Genomic DNA, 23,906 nt, shown 5'->3' with positions numbered 1-23,906 from the left:
TTTTCTATGTTTTCTATGTAATATGTGCCTTCCATGTATTATTTCCTGTAACGAAATCATCAGTATAGGCATCTGTATCTTTTAATCCATGAATCACACTATTAATCATTCTCTAAAAAGTACCTGGTGCATTCTTCATCCCAAATGGAAGCACATTATATTCATATAACCCAGATAGGGTTACAAATGCAGAAATCTCTCTACCTCTATCCGTCAATGGAACACCCCAATAACCTTTAAACAAATCAATCTTTGTAAGGAATTTGGCTTATCCAACTTTATCCACACAATCATCTACCCTAGGGATTGGATATTCATCAGTTTTTGTCAGAGCATTCACTTTCCTGTAATCTGTACAAAACCTAATACTATTGTCTGGCTTAGGCACCATAACACACGATGAACTCCAATTTGAATTAGAATGTCTAATAATATCATTCTCTAACATATACTTAATTTCTTGTTCGGCATGTTCATATTTTCCCCTGTTCATTCAATATGGATGTTGTTTTATGGGTTTTGCATCTCCGACATCTACATCATGTGAAGCTACTGTGGTTCTTCTAGGAATGTCTGGAAATAAATCTCTCTATATAAACATTAACTGTTTCATCTGCTCTCTCTGCTCTGGCTGTAAATGAGCTAATTTCTTATCAATATTTCCCAGAATTTTTGAATTTGGTAACCTGACTGAAATAATGTTGGGTTTAAAATGAGTTTCAGATGAATCATCCATTAAGTTTTTATAAAGATAAGACACATTCTTGACCGCAACAGTCATAGTAGAAGCTTTTCTCTCATAATACGGTTTTATCATATTTATATCATACAGCTGTGTTGGCTTTCTTCAATCTGCAGTTTTTATCACGTAATCCACATCATTTACCATAGATTTAATCTCATAACGACCATGAAATTTAGCTTGTAATGGGTTCCTTTGCACCGGGAAAAGAACCAACACCTTATCTCCAGGCTTACATAACATCATTCTAGCTTCCTTATCATACCACGTCTTCATCTTCCCTTGAGCCAATTTTAAATTTTCCTTTGCCAAGCTACAAGCTTTATATAATCTTTCTTTAAATTTTAAAACATAATCTAGCAAATTAGTGTGTACCTCCTTAGTAATCCACCTTTCCTTCAACAAGGCCAAAGATCCTCGAACTCTATGCCCAAACACACGTTCAAAAGGACTAAAACCTAATGATTCCTGTATTGCCTCCTTTACTGCAAAAAGTAGTAAATGTACACCTTCATCCCAGTCCTTTTCATTTTCTACACAATATGTCCTAATCATAGTTTTTAGTGTAGAATGGAAACTCTCCAAGGCTCCTTGTGATTCTGGATGACAGGCTGATGAGATAATCTGTTTTGCTCCCAGTTTATAAACTATCTGCTGAAACAATCCTGACATAAAATTACTACCTTGATCCGATTGTATTTCCTTAGGCAACCCAAAATAAGTAAAGAATATTATAAGAGCCTTTGTCACAGTTTTGGCTGTTATATTCCTAAGAGGTATTACCTCTGGAAACCTAGACGCTGTGCACATATTAGTTAACAAATATTGATGTCCAGTTTTAGTTTTTGGCAAAGGACCTGCACAGTCTACAATGATTTTTGAGAACGGCTCACCAAATGCTTGAATTGGTTGCAGTGGAGCCACTGGAGTAATCTGATTAGGTTTACCCACAATTTGACACGTATGACACGTTCTACAAAATGTGACCACATCCTTTCTTAAACTAGGCCGATAAAAATGTTTAAAAACCTAGTTCATAATTTTCTTTACACCTGAATGACCACCCAAAGGAATACTATGAGCCATAGTTAAAATCTCATTTTGATAAACTTTAGGAACTACTACCTGGTGATTAACTTCCCATTCCTCAATAGCAGGAAATGTAGGTGATCTCCACTTTCTCATTAATACTCCCTTTTCGAAATAATATCCTACTGCCACCTTCTCAATTTCACTATCTGGAAGAGCTTGTTCCTTTAATTTATCTATCTCAGGATCTCTACCCTGCTCTGCTATCATCTCCTTCCGAGATAAAGACAAATCTTCATAGTCAGACTTACTACCAAAATCCTGATCAAATAGTGTAGGTAAGAAAGTTTCTGATACATCCTCAAAATTCGAATCTTGAGTTGAACAGTCATGGGTAACAACCTCATTCTGTACATCAGTCTTTTTAGCCATAGCTCTTGTTACAACACAGGAAGAATCTGTGTTAGAATTCCTCTGTGGTTCCTCAGAATTAGAATTTATTGTTAAATGCACTTCAGGAAAAACTTGTCCACCTGCTAAGTCATTCCCTAACAAAAGAGAAACATTATTCACAGGTAAACTGGATTGTAGTCCTATTTTAACAACCCCTGTAACTAATACTGACCTTAAATTTACTCTATGTAAATGTACTGGCATAATGGCACTCCCAACTCCGCTTATATAGTTTACCTCTCCAATGTCAGACTCATCACTATACTTTAGCACACTGTCTAATATTAGTGATTGAGAAGCTCCAGTATCTTTAAATATTCTTATTGGTACTGAATTGGATCCCTCTTTCAAGGATACAAATCCTTCTGTTATAAAAGATTCATAACCCCTCTTAAACTGGTCAGACTCTGACAAAGCTTCATTAGTATTTATCAGTCTCTGTGGATTTACAGGTGTTTCAATATGTTACACACAAGCATCTGGGACTGCTTCCTTCTCTTTCTTTTTCAGTTGAAAACAGTTAGCTATTACATGTCCAGGTCTCTTACAATAATTACAAATAATACCAAAATTTCTCTCCTTCATATCTCTCCCTTCATCCTTACTTTTCTCATTGACTTCAGATTTAATTTCTGGTTTACTTTGACTCTCTGTGCGATTTTTCCTTTTAAAAGTTCTACCTGGAGAAAATTTATTCTTATGAATTAAAGCATACTTACCAATTAATTTAGCAGTCTCCTGCAATGTAGCAGTGTCCCTTTCATTTAAGTATGTTCTCACTTCAACAGGAATGCTCCTTTTAAATTCCTCCAGTAAAATCAACTCTTTTAATTTATTATACTCCTCATTCACATTTTTAGAGGAAACCCATCTCTCAAAACACACAGATTTCTTGTAGGCAAATTCCACATACGTTTTTTCCACAGATTTCTTCAAATTTCTGAATCTTTCTCTATATGCTTCCGGAACCAACTCATATGCTTTTAATATATGCTGTTTAACAATATCATATCCAGTGCTTGCTCAGCATTTAAAGCTGTATAAACTTGTTGTGCTTTTCCTCTAATTACACTTTGTAACGTCACTGGCCATTGCTCATTTGGCCACCCTAAACTCAGAGCAATAATTTCTAAATGCTGGAAATATTTGTCCACTTCAGCTTCATTAAATGGAAGAGCCAAAATAACCTCACGACTAGCAATAAACTGTTTCTTAGAACCAGAAGACTGATTCCCGGACTTTAATTTCTCCATCTCTAGCTCAAACTTCCTCTGGTTTTCAGCTTCTCTTTCTTTAAATTCCCTTATTTTATGGGCCTCTCTAGCCTTGAACTCCTTCTGTTTATTTTCAGCTTCTAACCGACTTCTTTCCGAACCAGCTTCTAATTGCTTTAACTTTATTTATTCAAGATGTAACTGAATTTCCAGATTACTCATTGGAAACGTATCTAACACCTCATCATCAAACGTTTTCAAACTTATATAATGCTCAGTGATTTTTCTTTGAATTAAGGCTTTCATTGTACCCTTCGTAATTCCTTTAATATCCAACCTCCTAGCAATCTCCGATACAACAGGTTTTCTCGCATTCGCTAAAAACACCGGGGTCAGGTGAATCCATAAAGTCATCAATATTCATTGCTGCCGAATACCACTCACACACCAATCAAACTAAAAAAAAAAGAAGTCGGGTATTTCCCTTTTCTAAAGAAGAATGGCAATTAAACAAGCACTTAAGCTCAAAATTTTGGAGCAGGATCCCGGATGAGCCCCCACAATTTATGTTATGTAACAGCAACAATGAATATCAATCGAGTCAGGTTATATAAAAACAACCAAACATTTATTAAACACGGACAAACAATAAAAGAAACAAACAAAAACCTTAACAGGAAGTTAACCACTATGCGGCCATTCAACAAATCGCCACTCGGTACTGGTTCTTAAAGCGATAAATGAGAAAACAGTTCCTAAAGTGGTAAAGTCAAATACAGTACTTAAAATGGTAATTTTGAAAGTCCAACAGATTTATACATTCAATTGGGAGAGACTGGAGAAGGATTTCTTCATAGACGCGACTTTCCTGCTGGTTCTGTTCTAAAGGATTCACGATGAAGGAAATAAACAGCTTAAAACAACTGACCTTTCTTCTGGCAAGCAAATCCTGCATGAACTATCTGTCATATGGTGGTGGCTGGGAATGGACCCAAGTACAAGACACAGACACTGAAGTACTAGGGACAGGACTAGGAAACAGGGTGAGAGCAAGGACATGGACACGAAAGCCAGGAACCCAGAACAAGACTGGATAAGAGAGATAGGAGCCCGGGCTTGGACTCCGAGCCAGGGACTGGACAAGCACCCAGAACCTGGGTCTTGCCTCTGGCTCGGACCCCAGAACTAGGCAAGGACGTGACTTGGCTGGCAGGTAGGATGAGGCTGGAGTCTTCAGGCTTGAGTTGAGGCAAGTCTGGAGGCTGAAGACTTGAGGTGAAGCTTGGCTAGAGACTTGAGGCGAGACTGGAGAACAGAGACTTGAGGCGAGGCTGGAGACCAGAGGCTTGAGGCGAGGCTGGAGACCAGAGGCTTGAGGCTTGGGGTCTTGAAGCTCTTCCTGGGCAAGGTGCGGTACTCTTGAGTGGGGCGTGGTACTCCTGCGCAGGGCGCGGATCACCTGGGCAGGGCGCGTATCTCCACCCGACGGAGGCAAGGGACAGGAAGGGTCAGAACCAACTGCAGGGTAACGGCAATACGGCCTGGTTTACCTGATGGAGGCAAGGGGCAGGGAGGGACAGAACCAACCGTAGGGTAATGGCAAGATGGCCTGACTTATCCGATGGAGGCAAGAGTCAGGAAGGGACGGAACCAACTGTAGGGTAACGTCAAGACAGCCTGACTTACCCGGCGGAGGCAAGGGACAGCAAGGAACAGAACCAACCGCAGGGTAATGGCAAGATGCCCTGGCTTACCCAACGAAGGCAAGGACCAGGAAGGGACAGAACCAACCACAGGGTAACGGCAAGACGGCCTGGCTTACCCAATGGAGGCAAGGGACAGAAAGGGACAGAACCCACCGCAGGGTCTCAATAATCTCTCCTGGCTTACCTGATGGAGGTAAGGGACAGGAAGGGAGCTAGATACAGGGTGGCTCCAAGACAAGACTTCAGGTGAGACGAGGCGAGAGTTACCGGCAAGACGGGGCAAGGCTTCAGGCAATGCAAGGCGAGACAAGAACTTCAGGTGAGGCGGGAGTTACCGGCAAGACAAGGCAGGGCTTCAGGCAAGGAAACAGAAGGCAGGGGAAGAGATACAAGGAGTAAGGACAAGAACAATCCAGCAACCATGCCCTGGTCTCTGGAGGTAGTTATGCAGCCAGCCCCAACGAGAATCAGCTGCCTCAATTAGAGCTTAACAGGAACAGAAACAGGGTAGACAGGAAAACCTGTTGATGGACTGGACCGTGAACCAGAATACGGACTTCACGGACCGGACCATGACACTACCTTGCTCTTTTGACAGGAGTTATCTTCGATACGGGTTGCTACATCTTCAACGAAGACTCAGTAAGGTCGATCCTTTGTTAAGCTGCCGAAAATTACCGACTTCTCTTAATCCTTCATATCTTGTACTTCGATAAAGTCTTCACTCTCCAATCCTACTGAAAAGGTACATCAACAAATCTGGCAGAAATGGGTAAACTGCCAATCCAGCACTATTGTTACCTTACAATAGAATGTAACAATCCGTTTTAAAAATGAAACTGCGTCATAAAACAAATACGCAACGGAACGGAGGCACTGACTAACGTTCTAGCTGAAAAACTAACTGCGTCACCAGGGGTCTTCCCTTTTATACCCGTGGTGAACATGTCATCACATGACCTCACATCGGTGGGATAATTACATCAGGTGACCTCTAAAAGACGATTACATCCTTCTCACAAGAAAGTCACAAGATGTCCTTTAGGTATGTAACACTAGAGTGGGCTCTGTGAAAATTATTGTATAGAGAGTTCACTTATTTCACAGTCAGCCTAGGTATTACATTTTTGTCACAATGTACACAGTTACAAACCTTAGACAGTTGTAAAGATTTTGCACAATGAACTTAGGGTTAATCATTACAAATGCAGAGAGTTGCTAATATTGCAGACTGGGTACTTTGGTGACGCGTGAGTGAAAGCAGAGGAAGCTGAGTGAGAGGAGTCCGTTTGGATGGGAGTCTGAGGAAGGCACCATTGGGGACACTGAACTTGGAAGGGGTCCAGACTGGAAAGAAGAAGAGTGAGGGTGAGAAGTCAACCAAAAATAAGTGTGTTTGCCTGTGCATGTGCACATGTGTATGTGTGTGTACGTGTACTAAATGTGCACAGCAAAGTCTGGTCTCCAATCTCAATAGACCATCTTGCCTTTGAACTTAGACTTCACTAGGCCAATTCAGTATGGTAACTGATATAACTAGAGTGCAACAAACATCTCTGTTTAAAGACATCTTTTACCTCAGAACTGGGGTAAAAACAAATCATGCTCAATCCCAGTGGACTACCATTATAGACAGAGAGCTCTGTTAAAGAGCACTGTAACCAGTGGAGTCATTATTGCTCTACTTAAGGAACACTGATTCTTGTGTTCTTTGCATTAGATCATTATCCTGCACTCCGTCCAGCAAAGCATCCTACCAATGCTAGAATTACATCTGCAAGTCATTTTGTGTTGCGGATTTAGAGTAATGTTACAGAGATAGATAAATTGACAGAATGTGTTTTCACGAATGCAGTAAACTCTCAGCTAACAGCTGGCTCTGTTATAAAAATGTATCAAAAGACATTCAGTTCCTAAAGGCTAAGAAGGCAGAGGGTGGTAGTAGATGGAGCACATTCTGTCTTGAGTTCTATGATTAGAGACTAGCCTTCATTAGTTAGGAGATTTAGTTCAAGAGTCATGAGGTAATGCTGCTCTGTAAAACTCTGGTTAAAGTATTGTGTTTAGTTATGGTTGCCTTATTACAGGAAGATGGTCCAGAGGAAATTTACCTGAATTAGGGAGCATGCCTTACGGAAAAAAGGTTGAACTATGATGAATATTCACTCCTTGGCCAGTGGGACCTTTGGTTGTTTGCTAATCTCGGCCTTCTAAACACAGCAGTTGTCACTAGTAAGATCAAACAAATTTAAATAAACTTCAAACTAATATTGCTTTGTTTAGTTTCTGGTCATAAAGTTGGAATCAGTCTTCAGTTCTTAAAAGGTAAATGGAAAGCAGTAATCAGCTTGAAGTTAAAAACACAGCTTTGCAAAAAGCTGTTTATAACACAAATGTTCTAGCTGTGAGAAGTAAGGTGATGTGAGAAGCAGTGATGTAACTCATTTCACCTGGTTTATAATTGTTGGAGCAATGCAGTATAATACAATGGGTTATTTAATTTCGGTCATTTTACAACAGACAAGTTGACTCTAAGTTGCTTAGTTCAAAGAAGCTTGCAGACCAGCTGCATACATTCTGGGAGAAGAGGTTGTGGTGGTGGAGGAGTACAGATACTTGGGTGTTCACCTCGACATCAGACTTGACTGGAAAGCCAACACCAAGGCTGTTTACAAGAAGGGAATGAGCAGACTCTATTTTCTAATGAAGCTGAGATCCTTCAACGTGTGCAGCGGGATGTTGGAGATCTTTTACCAGCCTGTTGTAGCGAGTGCAGACTTCTTTGTGGCTTTATGATGGGGGAGCAGCATTGGTGCTGGTGATGCAAAAAGACTAAATAAGCTCATCAAAAAGGCTGCATCCATCCTTGGCCACAACCCAGATTCTTTTGAGTTAGTGATGGAGAAGTCGCCACTAAACGAACTGTTATCCACTATGGACAATCAGGCACATATTCTCTATGACCTACTGAATAAGCAGTGGAGCACCCTTTGGAACAAACTCATTCAGTTCTGCGCTCACAAGGATCATTCCAGATAATCTTTCCTATCTAATGCAATAAGCATATACAACAGTTCATCCCTGTGTGACAGGAGAACACACATCATAGTACAATAGTCTCTGCTAAGTGTGTTTTTAAATGCTACTGCTGTAACAAAATAATTTTGCACTTGAGAACAATAAATTACTTATTATTATTAACTTAGTGTAATAAATAACTGATGATTTTAAGTTTTTGAAGGTCTGTGCGCCCAGGAGGTTAGCTTTCCAGCAATAGCTGAGAACTATGTCTCTGAAGATGCTTTTAGACTATTTATGTTAAAAGGGAATCTGAGGAAATATATGCATGTGAAGTCTTCCAAGTGGTAGAAAAAGAGTATAAATGTAGAGAGCAGTTCAGGGTTATTAGGAAAAGGGTAAAGAGCGTCAAGAAACATGAAAGAAGCAAAGAGTGAACTAGAATCCATTCCTTTCATTTCATTTTCTGTGACATTTGATTGGTATGTTTGCAACTTGGTGGAATGCCTTTTTTGTTAATATGAGTTATACTTGTGTATTAGAAATCCTTTCTGCATTCTATTTTGTGTTCTGGAATTGGTTTATAATTTGGAAATTTTTATGATAGAAATCCTCTGTGAGTTTTAAATATGTTTCAGGAATGTTGCTTGGATTTAAATGTGTATCACTGAAAATAAATGTGTTTGAAACTATTCGTTGGCTGGAGGTATCTTCTCCTTGGTATGAAGAGGGGACCCACAGCTTGAGTAGTGTGTATTGGCAGCTAAACTTGCCATGGAGAATAAACAGGGAACAGGTCTTTGAAGATTTGGTATTTACAGTATAATCTTCCTTCAGTGAGATTACTCGTGGCTGTTTGCCATCAGCAAACCTACTGCTATCACAAAGCAAGCTAGAGCTTTTCTCTTTGGAGCAAAGGAGGATGTGAGGCAACTTGATAGAGGTTTATAATATGATAGCATATGGAAAGCCAATGCTTTTTCCCTGGGCAGCATTAGCTAATATGACAGGGCATATTTTTATAGTGATTGGAAGATAGTACAGGGAGAAGACAGAGGTTGGACTTTTACACAGAGAGTGGAAGGTGTATGGAACACCCTGCCACGGGAGGTAGTGGAGGTAGATACAGTCGATATTTAAGATGCTCTTAGACAGGCACATGAATGAAAGTAAATGGAGAGTTGTGTGAAAGAGAAGGGTTAGATTGAAGTTACAGTGCTGCTGGAAAGTTTGTGAACCCTGTAGAATTTGCTCTATTTCTGCATAGAAATAGAGGGCTGAAGATGTTACGGTCTGTTTGTATGGTGCGACGTGGTTTAATGTGCTCTGTCTGAGGAGTGGATGTTGCCAGATCCTGATGAGTGAGGCCGACAAGGAGAAGATGGCTGTTATAGGTCCCCTAGAATTTCTCCGGTCTGAAAAGATGCTACAGGACATATCCGGAGCACCTGTAATCTTCCCACGGGGCATGAGAAAGACCATGGGAGATGTGGAGGTGTTTGAAGTTTTGGTGTATGTGGATGATCGCCTAGGGTTTGGATTCGCCTTGGGGACTATGATGTGAGGCGATTGCCGGAGCCCGGGACAACCATTGAAGACTTGTCAAAGTGGAGACGGAGAAACTGAATTTCGAGCCGAAACTGTGGTCATAGAACATAGAATAGTACAGCACAGTACAGGCCCTTTGGCCCACAATGTTGTGCTGACCCTCAAACCCTGCCTCCCATATAAGCCCCCACCTTCAATTCCTCCATATACCTGCCTAGTAGTCTCTTAAACTTCCCTAGTGTATCTGCCTCCACCACTGACTCAGGCAGTGCATTCCACGCACCAACCACTCTCTGAGTAAAAAACCTTCCTGTAATATCCCCCTTGAACTTCCCACCCCTTACCTTAAAGCTATGTCCTCTTGTATTGAGCAGTGGAACCCTGGGGAAGAGGCGCTGGCTATCCACTCTATCTATTCCTCTTATTATCTTGTACATCTCTATCATGTCTCCCCTCATCCTCCTTCTCTCCAAAGAGTAAAGCCCTAGCTCCCTTAAGCTCTGATCATAATGCATACTCTTTAAACCAGGCAGCATCCAGGTAAATCTCCTCCGTACCCTTTCTAATGCTTCCACATCCTTCCTATAGTGAGGCGATTAGAACTGGACACAGTACTCCAAGTGTGGCCTAGCCAGAGTTTTATAGAGTTGCATCATTACATCGTGACTCTTGAACTCTATCACTTTACTTATGAAAGCTAACACCCCATAAGCTTTCTTAACTACCCTATCCACCTGTGAGGCAACTTTCAGGGATCTATGGACATGTACCCCCAGATCCCTCTGCTCCTCCACACTACCAAGTATCCTGCCAGTTACTTTGTACTCTGCCTTGGAGTTTGTCCTTCCAAAGTGTACCACCTCACACTTCTCCGGGTTGAACTCCATCTGCCACTTCTCAGCCCATTTCTGCATCCTATCAATGTCTCTCTGCAATCTTTGACAATCCTGTACACTATCTACAACACCACCAACCTTTGTGTCATCTGCAAACTTGCCAGCCCACCCTTCTACCCCCACATCCAGGTCGTTAATAAAAATCACGAAATGTAGAGATCCCAGAACAGATCCTTGTGGGACACCACTAGTCACAATCCTCCAATCTGAATGTACTCCCTCCACCACGACCCTCTGTCTTCTGCAGGCAAGCCAATTCTGAATCCACCTGGCAAAACTTCCCTGGATCCCATGCCTTCTGACTTTCGGAATAAGCCTTCTGTGTGGAACCTTGTCAAATGCCTTACTAAAATCCATGTAGATCACATCCACTGCACTACCCTCATCTATGTGCTTGGTCGCCTCCTCAAAGAACTCTATCAGGCTTGTTAGACATGATCTGCCCTTCACAAAGCCATGCTGACTGTCCCTGATCAGACCATGATTCTCTAAATGCCCATAAATCCCATCTCTAAGAATCTTTTCCAACAGCTTTCCCACCACAGACGTAAGGCTCACTGGTCTATAAGTACCAGTACTATCCCTACTACCTTTTTTGAACAAGGGGACAACATTCGCCTCCCTCCAATCCTCCGGTACCATTCCCGTGGACAACGAGGACATAAAGATCCTAGCCAGAGGCTCAGCAATCTCTTCCCTCGCCTTGTGGAGAAGCCTGGGGAATATTGCGTCAGGCCCTGGGGACTTATTCGTCCTGATGTATATTAGCAACTCCAACACCTCCTCTCCCTTAATATCAACATGCTCCAGAACATCAACCTCAGTCATATTGTCCTCACCATCATCAAGTTCCCTCTCATTGGTGAATACCAAAGAGAAGTATTCATTGAGGACCTCGCTCACTTCCACAGCCTCCAGGCACAACTTCCCACCTTTATCTCTAATCAGTCCTACCTTCACTCCTGTCGTCCTTTTTTTCTTCACATAATTGAAGAATGCCTTGGGGTTTTCCTTTACCCTACTAGCCAATGCCCTCTCGTGACCCCTTCTTGCTCTTCTCAGCCCCTTCTTAAGCTCCTTTCTTGCTTCCCTATATTCCTCAATAGACCCATCTGATCCTTGCTTCCTAAACCTTCTTCCACCTGACTAGATTTTCCACCTCACTTGTCACCCATGGTTCCTTCACCCTACCATTCTTTATCTTCCTCATCGGGACAAATTTATCCCTAACGTCCTGCAAGAGATCTCTAAACATCGACCACATGTCCATAGTGCATTTCCCTGCAAAAACATCATCCCAATTCACACCCGCAAGTTCTAGCCTTATAGCCTCATAATTTGCCCTTTTCCAATTAAAAATTTTCCTGTCCTCTCTGATTCTATCCTTTTCCATGATAATGCTAAAGGCCAAGGAGCAGTGGTCACTGTCCCCCAGATGCTCACCCGCTGAGAGATCTGTGACTTGACCCGGTTCATTACCTAGTACTAGAACTAGTATGGCATTCCCCCTAGTCGACCTGTCCACATACTGTGACAGGAACCCGTCCTGGACACACTTAACAAACTCTGCCCCATCTAAACCCTTGGAACTAATCAGGTGCCAATCAATATTAGGGAAGTTAAAGTCACCCATGATAACAACCCTGTTATTTTTGCACCTTTCCAAAATCTGCCTCCCAATCTGCTCCTGTGTATCTCAGTGCTACCAGGGGGCCTATAGAATACCTCCAATAGAGTAACTGCTTCCTTCCTGTTCCTGACTTCCACCCATATTGACTCAAATGAGGATCCTGCTACATTACCCACCCTTTCTGTCGCTGTAATAGTATCCCTCAGCAGTAATGCCACTCCTCCTCCCCCTTTTCCCCCCTCTCTATCCCTTTTAAAGCACTGAAATCCAGGAATATTGAGAATCCATTCCTGCCCTGGTGCCAGCCAAGTCTCTGTAATGGCCACTACATCATAATTCCATGTATGTATCCAAGCTCTCAGTTCATCACCTTTGTTCCTGATGTTTCTTGCGTTGAGGTACACACATTTTAGTCCTTCTACCTTACTGTCTTTACACCGTTTATTCTGCTTCTCTTTCCTCAAAGCCTCTCTATATGTTAGATCTGGCTTTACTCCATGCACTTCATTCACTGCTCTATCGCTCTGGGTCGCATCCTTCTTGCAAATTAGTTTAAACCCTCCCGAACCATGCTAGCAAACTTAGCTGCAAGGATATTGCTCTCCCTCGAGTTCAGGTGCAACCCATCCAATCTGTACAGGTCCCACCTTCCCCAGAAGAGACCCCAATGATCCAAAAATCTAAAACCCTGCTCCCTGCACCAACTCCTCAGCCACACATTCAACTGCCATCTCCTCCAATTCTTACCATCACTGTCACGTAGCACTGGCAGCAATCCTGAGAACGCCACCCTTGAGGTCCTGTTCTCAGCCTTCTGCCTAGTTCCCAAAATTCACACTTCAGGACCTCATCCCTCTTCCTGCCTATGTCATTGGTCCCAACATGTATCACAACTTCTGGTTGCTTTCCCTCTCGTAGCAGGATGGCGTGCACCCGGTCAGAGACATCCCAGACCCTGGCACCCGGGAGGTGTCATGGTTTCACAAATGACAAGGAAGCGCCGAAGATTCTTCAAGAAATGTTTAAACTTTTAATTTGCAAAGTAAAGCTGAGACAGACAGTGGACCAGGCTGTGTAAGTCTGTCACTGACTGCCCATTTGTCGTTTTCACACACCATTCTTTATAGCCTTTCTGGGTTAGCATACCTCTGTAAGTTTTTTACTCTAACTAATAAAATCAATAACTCTTATCTCTCTTACTTGGCTACATTCGTTTTTCTCGAGGGGTTAAAAGTACACAGGTTTCATTCAATGGTTACATCCCAAATACCACAGTAAACCCACGCACTCAGTAACAGACACTTAATGCATAGTAATGGCATGGTCAACATCTGACTAAACACCTAATACGCGATAAAAGCACTTAAAATAAACACTTAGAAAACAGAGTTAAAATGTTTTCCAATATAATCCCTCCTTTGAGACTGACAAAGTCTCACATAGAGAGAGGAAACTCCGAGTACACACACAAAAGCTCAAATAAACTCCAGAATTTACTCCCAAATCTGGTTCAAACTATAATTTCTTGTGCTTAGAACTCGAAATGTTCTCTCCCTACCTTTCTAGGCCACTGAGCCAAAAACCTGTCCCTTCGTGTCTGAGACAGGAAAAAAGAATCAGGAGCCTTTACAGTCTACTGCCACATTATCATTTCCCTCCTGTACATCTTGCATGTCGTGTAAGCTGTAACAGTACATCATCGGTGTTTCTCTTTCCACTGGGCTTGATTCAGCAATTTCCAGGAGCATCGGAGAGCGTTTTGTTGCTGCCTGCACTATAAGAGACCTGAGACACGGAAGAAAACAGCACAAAACAATTGCACAGCTTACCAATACGATACCTACAGTTATCGCTATCTTGGTTAGCCGTGCTCCCCAACCCCCTAGTTTACTATCTAACCAGTCAAATAGCTGATGTCCGAACCCTGCATTCTGTCTAACTTCTCTTCTCAGACTTTTCAGTTTGTTCATTGCTCTGGTAAATGATCCCTCCGGACTAGTGTTATTTGGTATAAAAGTTCAGCACTGTTCTCCAAACATTACACCATCTCCCCCTTTTTCTGCCAACAGCCAGTCTAACACCTATCTATTCTGCCACACCACTCTACTAGTTGCATCCAACTGTTGTCCTAGTGCCTCCAGTGCATCATCGGTGTAATTAATGAATCTCTGTTGATTATATCTGGAAATGTCAATAACATCTGATATGCTGTTATTCTGGCTGGTGTCAACACAAATTTACCTCTTTCCAGTAATTCTGTTACCTTGTGGTGTGTGTACAGGATCACAGGGTAGCCCATGGTCACGGATGATGCCTTTTCATAGGCATAGTATAATGCTGCTAATCCCTGATAACAGGGTGGGTACCCCTGAGCCACTTCATCCAATTTCGCATTATAGTATGCTATAGGTTGTTTTGCTTTTCCCGTGCCTGTCTCTTGTGTTAGAACCGCTGCAACATAGCCTTCCTGCTGGTTGGATACATACAAATGAAAGTCTTTTTCATAGTCAGGCCAAGCTAACGCTGGGGCTGACTGCAATTCCTGTTTAATAGTATTAAACACTATTTCTGCCTCCTCGTTCCACTGTAAGCCACTTTTCAAACTTGTATGTCCTGCCTCCTTCATTATTTTCCTTAATGGCATTACGATTTCAGCATATTCCCCAATCCAATCTGAACTGTATCCTGTTAATCCTAAAAACGTCATCATCTGCTTTACTGTCTGGGGTTTAGGAGCTTTAGTTATTGCCTCAAGTTTACTCGGTGCTATCGCCTTCATTCCCTTGGAGATTACCCTACCTAGGTATTCTACTTGTTGCTTACAGAATTGCAACTTCTTTTTGGATACCTTATGTCCTCCATACGCCAGTCTTTCTAAAAGGGTTACGGTATCCTGTTCACACTGCTCCTCACTTTCGGAGCAAATTAACAAATCATCCACATACTGTATTAATGTACTTTCCAATTGTATACCCTCGAAGTCTGCCTTTAATACTTGATTAAAAATGTGCGGTGAGTACTTAAATCCTGCGGCATTCTTGTATAGGTATACATGTTACCTCTGTATGTAAATGCAAATAAATCCTGACACTGATTGGCCAGGGGAATGCTGAAGGAAGCTGAACACAAATCAATCACTGAAAAATAGCTTGATTCCGGCGGAACGTTGGTCAAAAGCGTGTGCGGGTTGGGAACTACAGCTGGCCGGTCCTCCACTACCTCATTTACCGCTCGTAAATAATGTACGAGTCTCCATTTGGATTTGTCTACTTTTAAGACGGGCAACAGCGGAGTATTACACAGACTATCTATCCTCTTAAGTATGCCTACTTCAAGCAACCCCTGTATCGTGGGTGCTATTCCCTCCTCTGCTTCTGGTCTTAGAGGGTATTGTGGTCTCCAAGGTGGAACTGCTCCTTTTTTCAGTTTTATTTCTACCGGACTCGCTGTTTTTGTTCTCCCTACGTCCGTGTCATGTTGCGACCACTGAATAGATGGTAACCTATCCAGCCTGTTATCTTTTCCCTGACCTTTCTCCTTTTCCAATAGTGACATGTGCAGCTGAGGAATTACTTCGACCTCCTTTATAGTTTCTGTCATATCTATATCTACCATTATTTTGATGTAGTTGTTGTCTCCCGATGCCCATACCTCCGGCGTGATTTTCCTTCAAACCATTACAGTTCCAGCGCGTTTTACTAAGGGTCCTAGGTCTCTAGACTGGTATCCTTCATTCACCAGCAACGTTATGTGGGGTACAGCCTCTGGTATTCTATACCATTTCTCCAAGAAGGTATTCCACCTGACTTGTAGGGCTGCCCCTTGCTCTCCAATTATTATAGCCTCTCCTGTTAGGCTGCCGGGTACATGTCCCCTCGTGCCATCTCTCCTCTAACTCCTTACTCTGAGTCTCGTCAAAAATTACTGTGCAATGTAACTCAGACTTAGGCACTTCCGCCTTGGGCAATATGGCCTGCACGCCCTTTTTCCATTTTTCCCAGGTTTCCCAGATCTGATCTTCTATGTCTCCTATCCAGAAAACATTAGCTTTCTTGATTTCCCGCACTAGTAACTGAGTATTCACTCTTTCCACACTCAACCCATTACCAGTGCATTCTAATTTTAATTCTAGTTTTAATAGTGCATCTCTGCCTAGCAAATTAATCGGGGTTCCTTTGGACACTAATGCTAGCAGAACTATTCTTTTACTGTCCATCCCCAACCGTACTGGAGCTGTATATTGTGTTAACTGTGTTTTCCCCGAGAACCCGACAGTCTTAATAAATTTTCCTGACATGGGAAGGTGGAGGGCATACTGTGGCTGTACACAGGTATACGTGACTCCAGTGTCTATCATCATGGGTGTCAATTGCCCTTCTAACATAACCTGAACAATGGGTTCTTCTTCTGCCTCCCCTGTTATCACTGGGTAATATCCCTTCCCACCTGGGTTCTCTGGGCACCCCTAGCATCTTGCATAGGGGTTCACGGGTCCGTTTGAGCCTGTGGGGGCTGGTCCTTGGCTAACCTGCGGTTCCTTTCTCATCGGCCCCTGCTGGTACGTGACGGGCCATAACCTGAGTGGACAGTCTCTTCTCATATGTCCTGGCTGGTTACACCCCCAATACAGTCTCTCGATCTCTCTCTCCCCTTGTCTCCTCACTGGCCCTCTTTGTCCATAACCTCTCTGTCCCCCTCCTTGGGGTTTCCAGTCCTGTCTGGGCTGCTGTTTAAATTCACTCTGTTGCTGATAGGGCATTCGTGGGAATGCTGCTCCAAAGACGTTTATTATTGGCGTGGGGTTTTCTGGCCCCTGTCTGACAGCGCGACCGATTCCTCCATACAGTGGTGTTTCATTCATTTCAACGGTTGCACTCAAATTGGGTGCTACTGGCAGCATCTTTTTTCCCTTCTCTTTTTCCTTCTTTTTGAGTTCTTCAAGCTGCATTTGCGTGAGCTTTCTTTGCCCCTCTTCCTGCTGCTCAATCAGCTTCTGTTTGTCTTTCTGATATTTCTCAACTGCATGAATTACGTGGTCTCTAAATTCTTGTGAGTTCATTGACATCAGTCCGACCACTTCCTTCAATTTAGGTTTACCTTGCGGAGGCATTGCTTCCAAAACGGCGGTTCGGAACAGTATGGTCATAAACGAGTTGCCTTCCACTTCTTGCTCAGTCTCCAGCCTCCACCTTTTCAACTGATTTTCTACATAGGCTGCTGGATTCTCAGTGTCCCCTAGCGGATCCCCTTTCAAAGCTTTGGGGTCCACTTTGGGTGGGTAAAACTTCCTGAGGGCCTGCCATACCCTCTGCCTCACTTGGTCAAAGCTGGTCCCGTCAGTCATTGGGCTGAACGCATTTAGTAGTCCAGCCGTTTCCATCAGCTCTTTTAATTTGAAGGTTCCCATCAACCTTATCAGCAGTGCCTTCAAATCTCCCATAGCCAATAACCGTCCCGTAGTTTCTTCTTCAAAAGCTCTAATCCACTTCCCTGCTCCTTCATGTAAGCTAGGCAGGGTGTTTTTCAGCCCTTCCAGGTCCTGGGAGCCCCAAGGAACATACTGTACTTGTCCTGACCCTTTTACTAACAACGATATCACTTTTTTTCCTTCTCTCCCCATATTCTGATTTTCCTCCTCATCCAACTCCTCGTCCCCTTCTGACCTCGTTCTTACTGGCTGCCACACAAATCTCTCCAGGGTTTGCTCCCTCCCTTGTTTTCCTATTTTCTCTTGACTTCTCCTTAGAGTCCTCTCTTTCTGATTCAGGCTAGCATCTGCTCGGGTCCTCGCGAATTCCTCAAACTGTTGTTGGAAACCCAGTGGGAAACCCAATTTCCACTGTAATCTCCTATACTCTTTCTCCACTTCTCTTATCTCCCTTTCCACTCTCTCTTTTTCCCCTTCAAGGAACTCTTCTTCTATCCCCTGTCTACACTCTCTTGTACCCTCATGCTCATTACTTGACTCTTGCTTTTCTGATGAATCATCTTCTTTTTCAACCTGTTTAGTGTCATGTTCCTGTAACAGGAATTCCTCCTGATTTTTCCTCAGCCTCAATTCCTGCAACTCTTTGATAGGTTCTCTTATTATCTTACTTTCTCGTTCTACTTTTTTCTTATCTTCCTTCATCTCCTTCCACAGTGCCCCTCTCTCCTCCTCATATCTCCTTCTTTCCTCCTCGTTCTCCCAGACTTTAAACTTTCCCTCCAGTTCTAGTTCTCCTGTTAATACAGGGCACTGTTTAAGTCTCCTTCTTGTAATAAGGGGAAGGGGTTTCTACATTTCTCAGGTCTGGGTATAGAGTCAGCTCTTTATTCGGTTTCTCCTGTGATTTACCAAACTGCTTTTCTTGTTTCTCAGTGTGTTCTTTACTTGCTACTGATATTCGTCCTTTCTTTCGCAATCTTTCTCCTCCACCCTAAAGAGTTTTAACAATTCTATCTCCTGTTTTCTTTTTTTCTCCCTTTTTTTAGATTTATCTCTTGGTTTATAATTTTTAATCAGCGCCTTCATTTCCTCACATAAACTTACATCAAATGTTCCTTCTTTTGGCCACTTCGTGACCAGATTTTTGGTTCTTTTTATTTTTCTGAAATTTCCGCGATCTTACCTTGACACACTGGGAATATTCTACTCAATATTTCTACTGCTGTTCCTTTCCCTGTCATATTGTTCTTCCCCCTTTTTAAGGTATTCTTGACGTCTCACACCAAAGTAATACTATTTTCTGTAACCTATTTTCTATCTAGCCTTATGGCTTCTTCTCATCCATGTCTAAATTATCTACTTAAGCTATCCTTATCTTCTATTCTGTTCTGCCTGTGCAGACCCCTTTCTCGGGTGGTATCCGCAGATCCTTCTTTTTGCACCTCACCTATTCAGACCCTTAACTTTTCTTAAGGCGGTATTCACGAGGATTTTCTCTTTTCTTTCTTTCCCTGACCATTCAGCCCTTCGTCTGATATGAAGCGGTATCCACAGGGACTTACCTTACCTTTTCTTTTCCCTGCCCATTCAGTCCTTCGTCTCGTACAAAGTGGTATCCACAGGGACTTACCAACACCACGTGGAATTTTTCTCACTTAACTTCTTATTACTTTATTCATACTCACCCCCCTCACTGCAGTGTTCTTGATTAATCCTCCGAGCTTCCTTTTAACCCTCAATTCCGCCAGATTCTTTGAATCGGAGAGACCCTTTGGCAGTTGTTACACACTTCTGAGTCTCCGAGATCTCCCCAAAAATCAACAGAATTCTTAGTCCAAATTGTCGCTAAAAAGCGCTTACCTTTGTTTGGGTGCACCCTGAATTCTGTTAGCTATTTGGAGGTCCCCCAGGGACTGGGAAGTGTCCTCAATTTGCCGTTTCCTTCTTCCACGGGTCTCTTCCCGATCCTGCCGACTACGCCAGTTTTGTCGTGGTTTCACAAATGACAAGGAAGCACCGAAGATTCTTCAAGAAATGTTTAAACTTTTAATTTGCAAAGTAAAGCTGAGACAGACAGTGGACCAGGCTGTGTAAGTCTGTCACTGACTGCCCGTTTGTCGTTTTCACACACCATTCTTTATAGTCCTTCTGGGTTAGCATACCTCTGTAAGTTTTTTACTCTAACTAATAAAATCAATAACTCTTATCTCTCTTACTTGGCTACATTCGTTTTTCTTGAGGGGTTAAAAGTACACAGGTTTCATTCAATGGTTACATCCCAAATACCACAGTAATCCTACGCACTCAGTAACAGACACTTAATGCATAGTAAAGGCATGGTCAACATCTGAATAAACACCTAATACGTGATAAAAACACTTAAAATAAACACTTAGAAAACAGAATTAAAATGTTTTCCAATAGAGGCAACAAACCATGCGGGTGTCCTTCTCATGTCCACAAAATCTCCAGTCTGCTCCCCTGACTATAGAGTCTCCAATGATGACAGGTCTCCTCTTCTCCGTCCCACCCTTCAGCACCACTGGGTCAGAATCACACCTGGTCGGTCGTCCCCACCAACAGTATCCAGGATGGTAAACTTATTATTCAGGGGAATGGCTACAGGGGTGCTCTGCACTACCTGTCTGCTCACCTTCGCTTTCCCCCCTCTGACTGTCACCCAACGACCTGCTTCCGACAGCCTAGGTGTGACTACCTCCCTGTAGCTCTCATCTATGACTGCCTCATTCTCCCTTATGAGTCGAAGGTCATCCTGCTGCTGCTCCAGATTCCTTACACGGTCTTCCAGATCGCCCAGCTGTATGTGCTTCTGGCAGATGTGACTCTGCGGGAGAGGGGAGTTCCCCCAAGACTGCCACATCTCACATGAGAGGCACATCACCGTCTCAGGAGGCATTGTAAAGACCAACTGCGAGCAAGCTTGTCCTCTGCCTCTTCTTGTCGAAGCCTCTCAAGTCAAAGCCTCAAAGCTCCACTCCTTCACTGGCCCACTCACTCACTAGCCGCTTTCCACCCATCATGTAGTGATGAATTAATCCACAGAGATGAAACAATGACCAACCTTCGAAAGGATCAGTAGAAACTCAAGAAATCGATCCCGAACAGATTGGAAGAAGCTGGTGGTGTAATTGCGTCCCAGATGGAGATGGACACGAAACGTGGGTCAGATCTGCTGAGATTGGGGCAAGAGTTGGAGGAGTCAGAATGATGGGGTGAAGGGGTCGGTAAATAGGGGTACAGACTAAGAACAATGGTCAATCACCTTGTGGGCACCTTAGTTTACTGTTTTGGACAGTCAAACAGAAGCTTTACCCAGCGACCGGTGACGTACTAGTCATTGTTCTCTAAAGACAGGCAAAGGCTCAAATAAGGAACTACCTGATCTTGCAGAAGCAGCTCAAGGTATAGCTAAATATGGGAAGGATAGTGTAGGGGATAGAAGGTTCTGGAGAAAAGGGAAATGGTCCAAATGAGGAACCGATGGGCTAGCTTTGGCTTAAGGTAATTATAACTAACTGACCAATGATTATTTTACATCTAATTGTATCTTAGCATGTGATTGAAATGATTCTAATATTATCTAAACCTGTAATCATAAGATTTCCTGCTACCTGATCAATGTTATAAATTGTGGAGAACTGTGTAATTCGGGGGCAGTGTCTGGACTGGCTCTTTTGGGAGATCAGTCTGTAACTTCCCCCATAGCATGCTATGAGTGAAGAATAAAGGTCTGAAAAAGAATTACGTGTGTTAGTGTTTCTGTGGTACTTTGTCTTTGCATCGGTCGGTCCAGTACGACAAGAGAAGCTGACGTCTCGATTGCAGGAGGCTGAGGAGGCCACAGAGGCAGCCCAGGCTAAGTGCTTCAGTTTGGAGAAAATCAAACGACAGCTACCGATCGAGGAAATGAGGAAGGATACGGATTCGAAGGAAGTGTGGTACATGCTGCCTTTTGCTAACTTCCCCTTGATTGAGGAAGAGACTTTTGGCCCTTCCCCCACTGAGTCAGGTGTAGTGAGGAGGGCTAGCTGTGGGCAGCCTGGGTTACTGCAGGGCCCTGAAGGAAAAGAAGCGGGGCCTCAGACACGGGACAGGGGGCTCAGAGCTGCAGTGGGGGCATGAGTGAGAGATCGAGAGAGGAGTTGGGAAGCAGATCCGAGGTATCCCCAATAGTGTCCGAGCCTGAAGGGTTTAGTTGAGGGGTACGGAGGTCTCGGAGGATTAGGAAACTCCCAGATAGGTTGGCCTATGTAGCGCCCGTGGAACAGGGCGTAAGGTCTACTGTTTGGGGAGCCACGTGACTGTTTGTACCTGGATTGGGTTTTTGTGTCTGCAGGAAGGGTTGGCGAGTTATTTAGAAGTCATGAGGACATGACTTTATTTGGTGTGAGGGGGAGTTTAAGGGGTTTCTTCTTTTATGTTACTGCTAAGCCTAATAAAATGGCTTCTTTGTTATGTTATAATTAAAATGGCTTTTCTGTAATAATAACTGTGATGTAAGGAGTTCTCTCTCTCTGCTTGTTTGGGTTATATTATTGATAAGAGAGAGAACAAACCAAATGGGACAGATATTATTCTTTCTTGTGTGTCTGTAAGCTATAGTTTTTGCTGGTGTTGAGGGAGAAGAGAGGGGGCAGAGAGAGGAGACGCAATACTGTAAGCCGGCCGACGGGACGGACCCCGAGTGGGAGTCGGAGGCCCAGGGTCTTTGGTGAGGAGAGGACACGAGGAGAGACTCGTGTGGAGCGTCTGGCCGACCACCGTGGTTGGTCCCAGGCGGTGGGTCGAGGGGGTCGGAGGGGATCGAATGGTGCAAAGAGGACCCCGTTAATTGAGCTCCAACTGTTGTGCACGAAGTGGTTGAACTTTGATAAGTTTGGCACCTTTTACTTTCCTTTTATATTTTATCTCTATTAATTACATAGTTCCAGTAAGATCTATAAAGTGTAATCATTTAATCGCATATGGTGTACTGTCTGTTATTGGGCAGGGTGGGGTACATCACACAGCATCCACACAAGTTTGATTACCCGGTTTGGTGGGGCCGAAGGCTGCTTCCCCTAGATGACAGCGAGTTGAGCGACCCTGAGGCTTACCAGGGGACTACATGTGGACTGATGAACACTCAGGTCTTTAGAAATACTTTTGTAGCCTTTTCCAGCATCACACATCTCTACAATTCTTCTTTTATGGTCCTCTGAAAGTTGTTTTGATTGAGATATGGTGAACATAAATGGATCTTTCATGAGAAGAGCAGGCTCTGACTTGGTGTGTCTTTTTATAGGGTAGGGCACCTCTACAACCCACATCTCCAGTGTCTTCTCATCGATTGGAACACCTGACTCCAAATAGCTTTTTTAGAAGGCATTATCCCAGAGGTTCACATACTTTTACCAACAAATCCATGTACTATTGGATCATTTTTCTCAATAAATAAATGAACAAGTGTTATGTTGTTGTGTTATTCATTTAATTAAGTTCTCTTTATCTAGTTTTAGGGCTTACATGAAGATCTGATCACATTTAGACCATGTTTATGCAGGAATAGAAAATTCTACAGGGTTCACAAACTTTCGAGCATCACTGTAAAAGGTTGGTACATCTTGGGCCAATGGACTTATACTGTGCTGTGATGTTCTTTCTTCTATGTGCTATAATTAATCTATCTTTTTTCTAATGCTGCTGAACTATGCTCTAACCTGTTTTCCTTTTGTTGCCCTCCTATCCCAATCAAGTAAATTGAAGCTTCAGTCCCATTCAAATGGTAAAGAGCTTTATAGTTTACCACATCAAAAGAGTGTTTGAAGGTCATGTGTCCAATCAGCCACTGACAGCTGTCAACACCTGCCAGAAGACTCTGTCGTACATTATACCTTTACTGAAAGAGTTACAGCCAGGAATCTGTGGTCTACTTCCCCACACGCACTTTCTGAGTTCCTGTATTTCATTGCATAGTAAGCTGCATTTAACATGTGCACAGAGGAAATTGTTTATTTCAGAGGTTAATGTTAAATTTCAAATTTAAGCCATGAAACCAGAGTTCTTTTGGCTTCAGCCAAAATTCTCATGGTTCACTACATCCCTGGTGAGGTTCAAGCCTTACCCCGCTTCTTAGAATAGATAAGTTCTGATCAGATTTATGCTAGTAGGTAAATAATAGAAACATAGAAACATAGAAAATAGGTGCAGGAGTAGGCCATTCGGCCCCTTGAGCCTGCACT

General features: G+C 43.0%; 1 long non-coding RNA gene across 1 annotated transcript in view; it reads left to right on the top strand.

Moving 5' to 3' along the window:
• The window catches only part of LOC134344901 (uncharacterized), a 133,450-nt gene extending 110,245 nt beyond the window's left edge, over positions 1–23,205 (top strand). Inside the window, exon 3 of the long non-coding RNA XR_010017558.1 lies at positions 23,178–23,205. This is a non-coding gene — a long non-coding RNA (uncharacterized LOC134344901). The remainder of the gene's footprint in view (positions 1–23,177) is intronic.
• The last annotated feature ends 701 nt before the right edge of the window (positions 23,206–23,906 follow it).

The sequence above is a fragment of the Mobula hypostoma genome, chromosome 4 (genome assembly GCF_963921235.1).
Source record: "Mobula hypostoma chromosome 4, sMobHyp1.1, whole genome shotgun sequence".
NCBI classification, from domain to species: Eukaryota; Metazoa; Chordata; class Chondrichthyes; order Myliobatiformes; family Myliobatidae; genus Mobula; species Mobula hypostoma.
The sequence above is the reverse complement of the archived record's forward strand: the minus strand, read 5'-3'. Positions and strand labels throughout refer to the sequence as shown.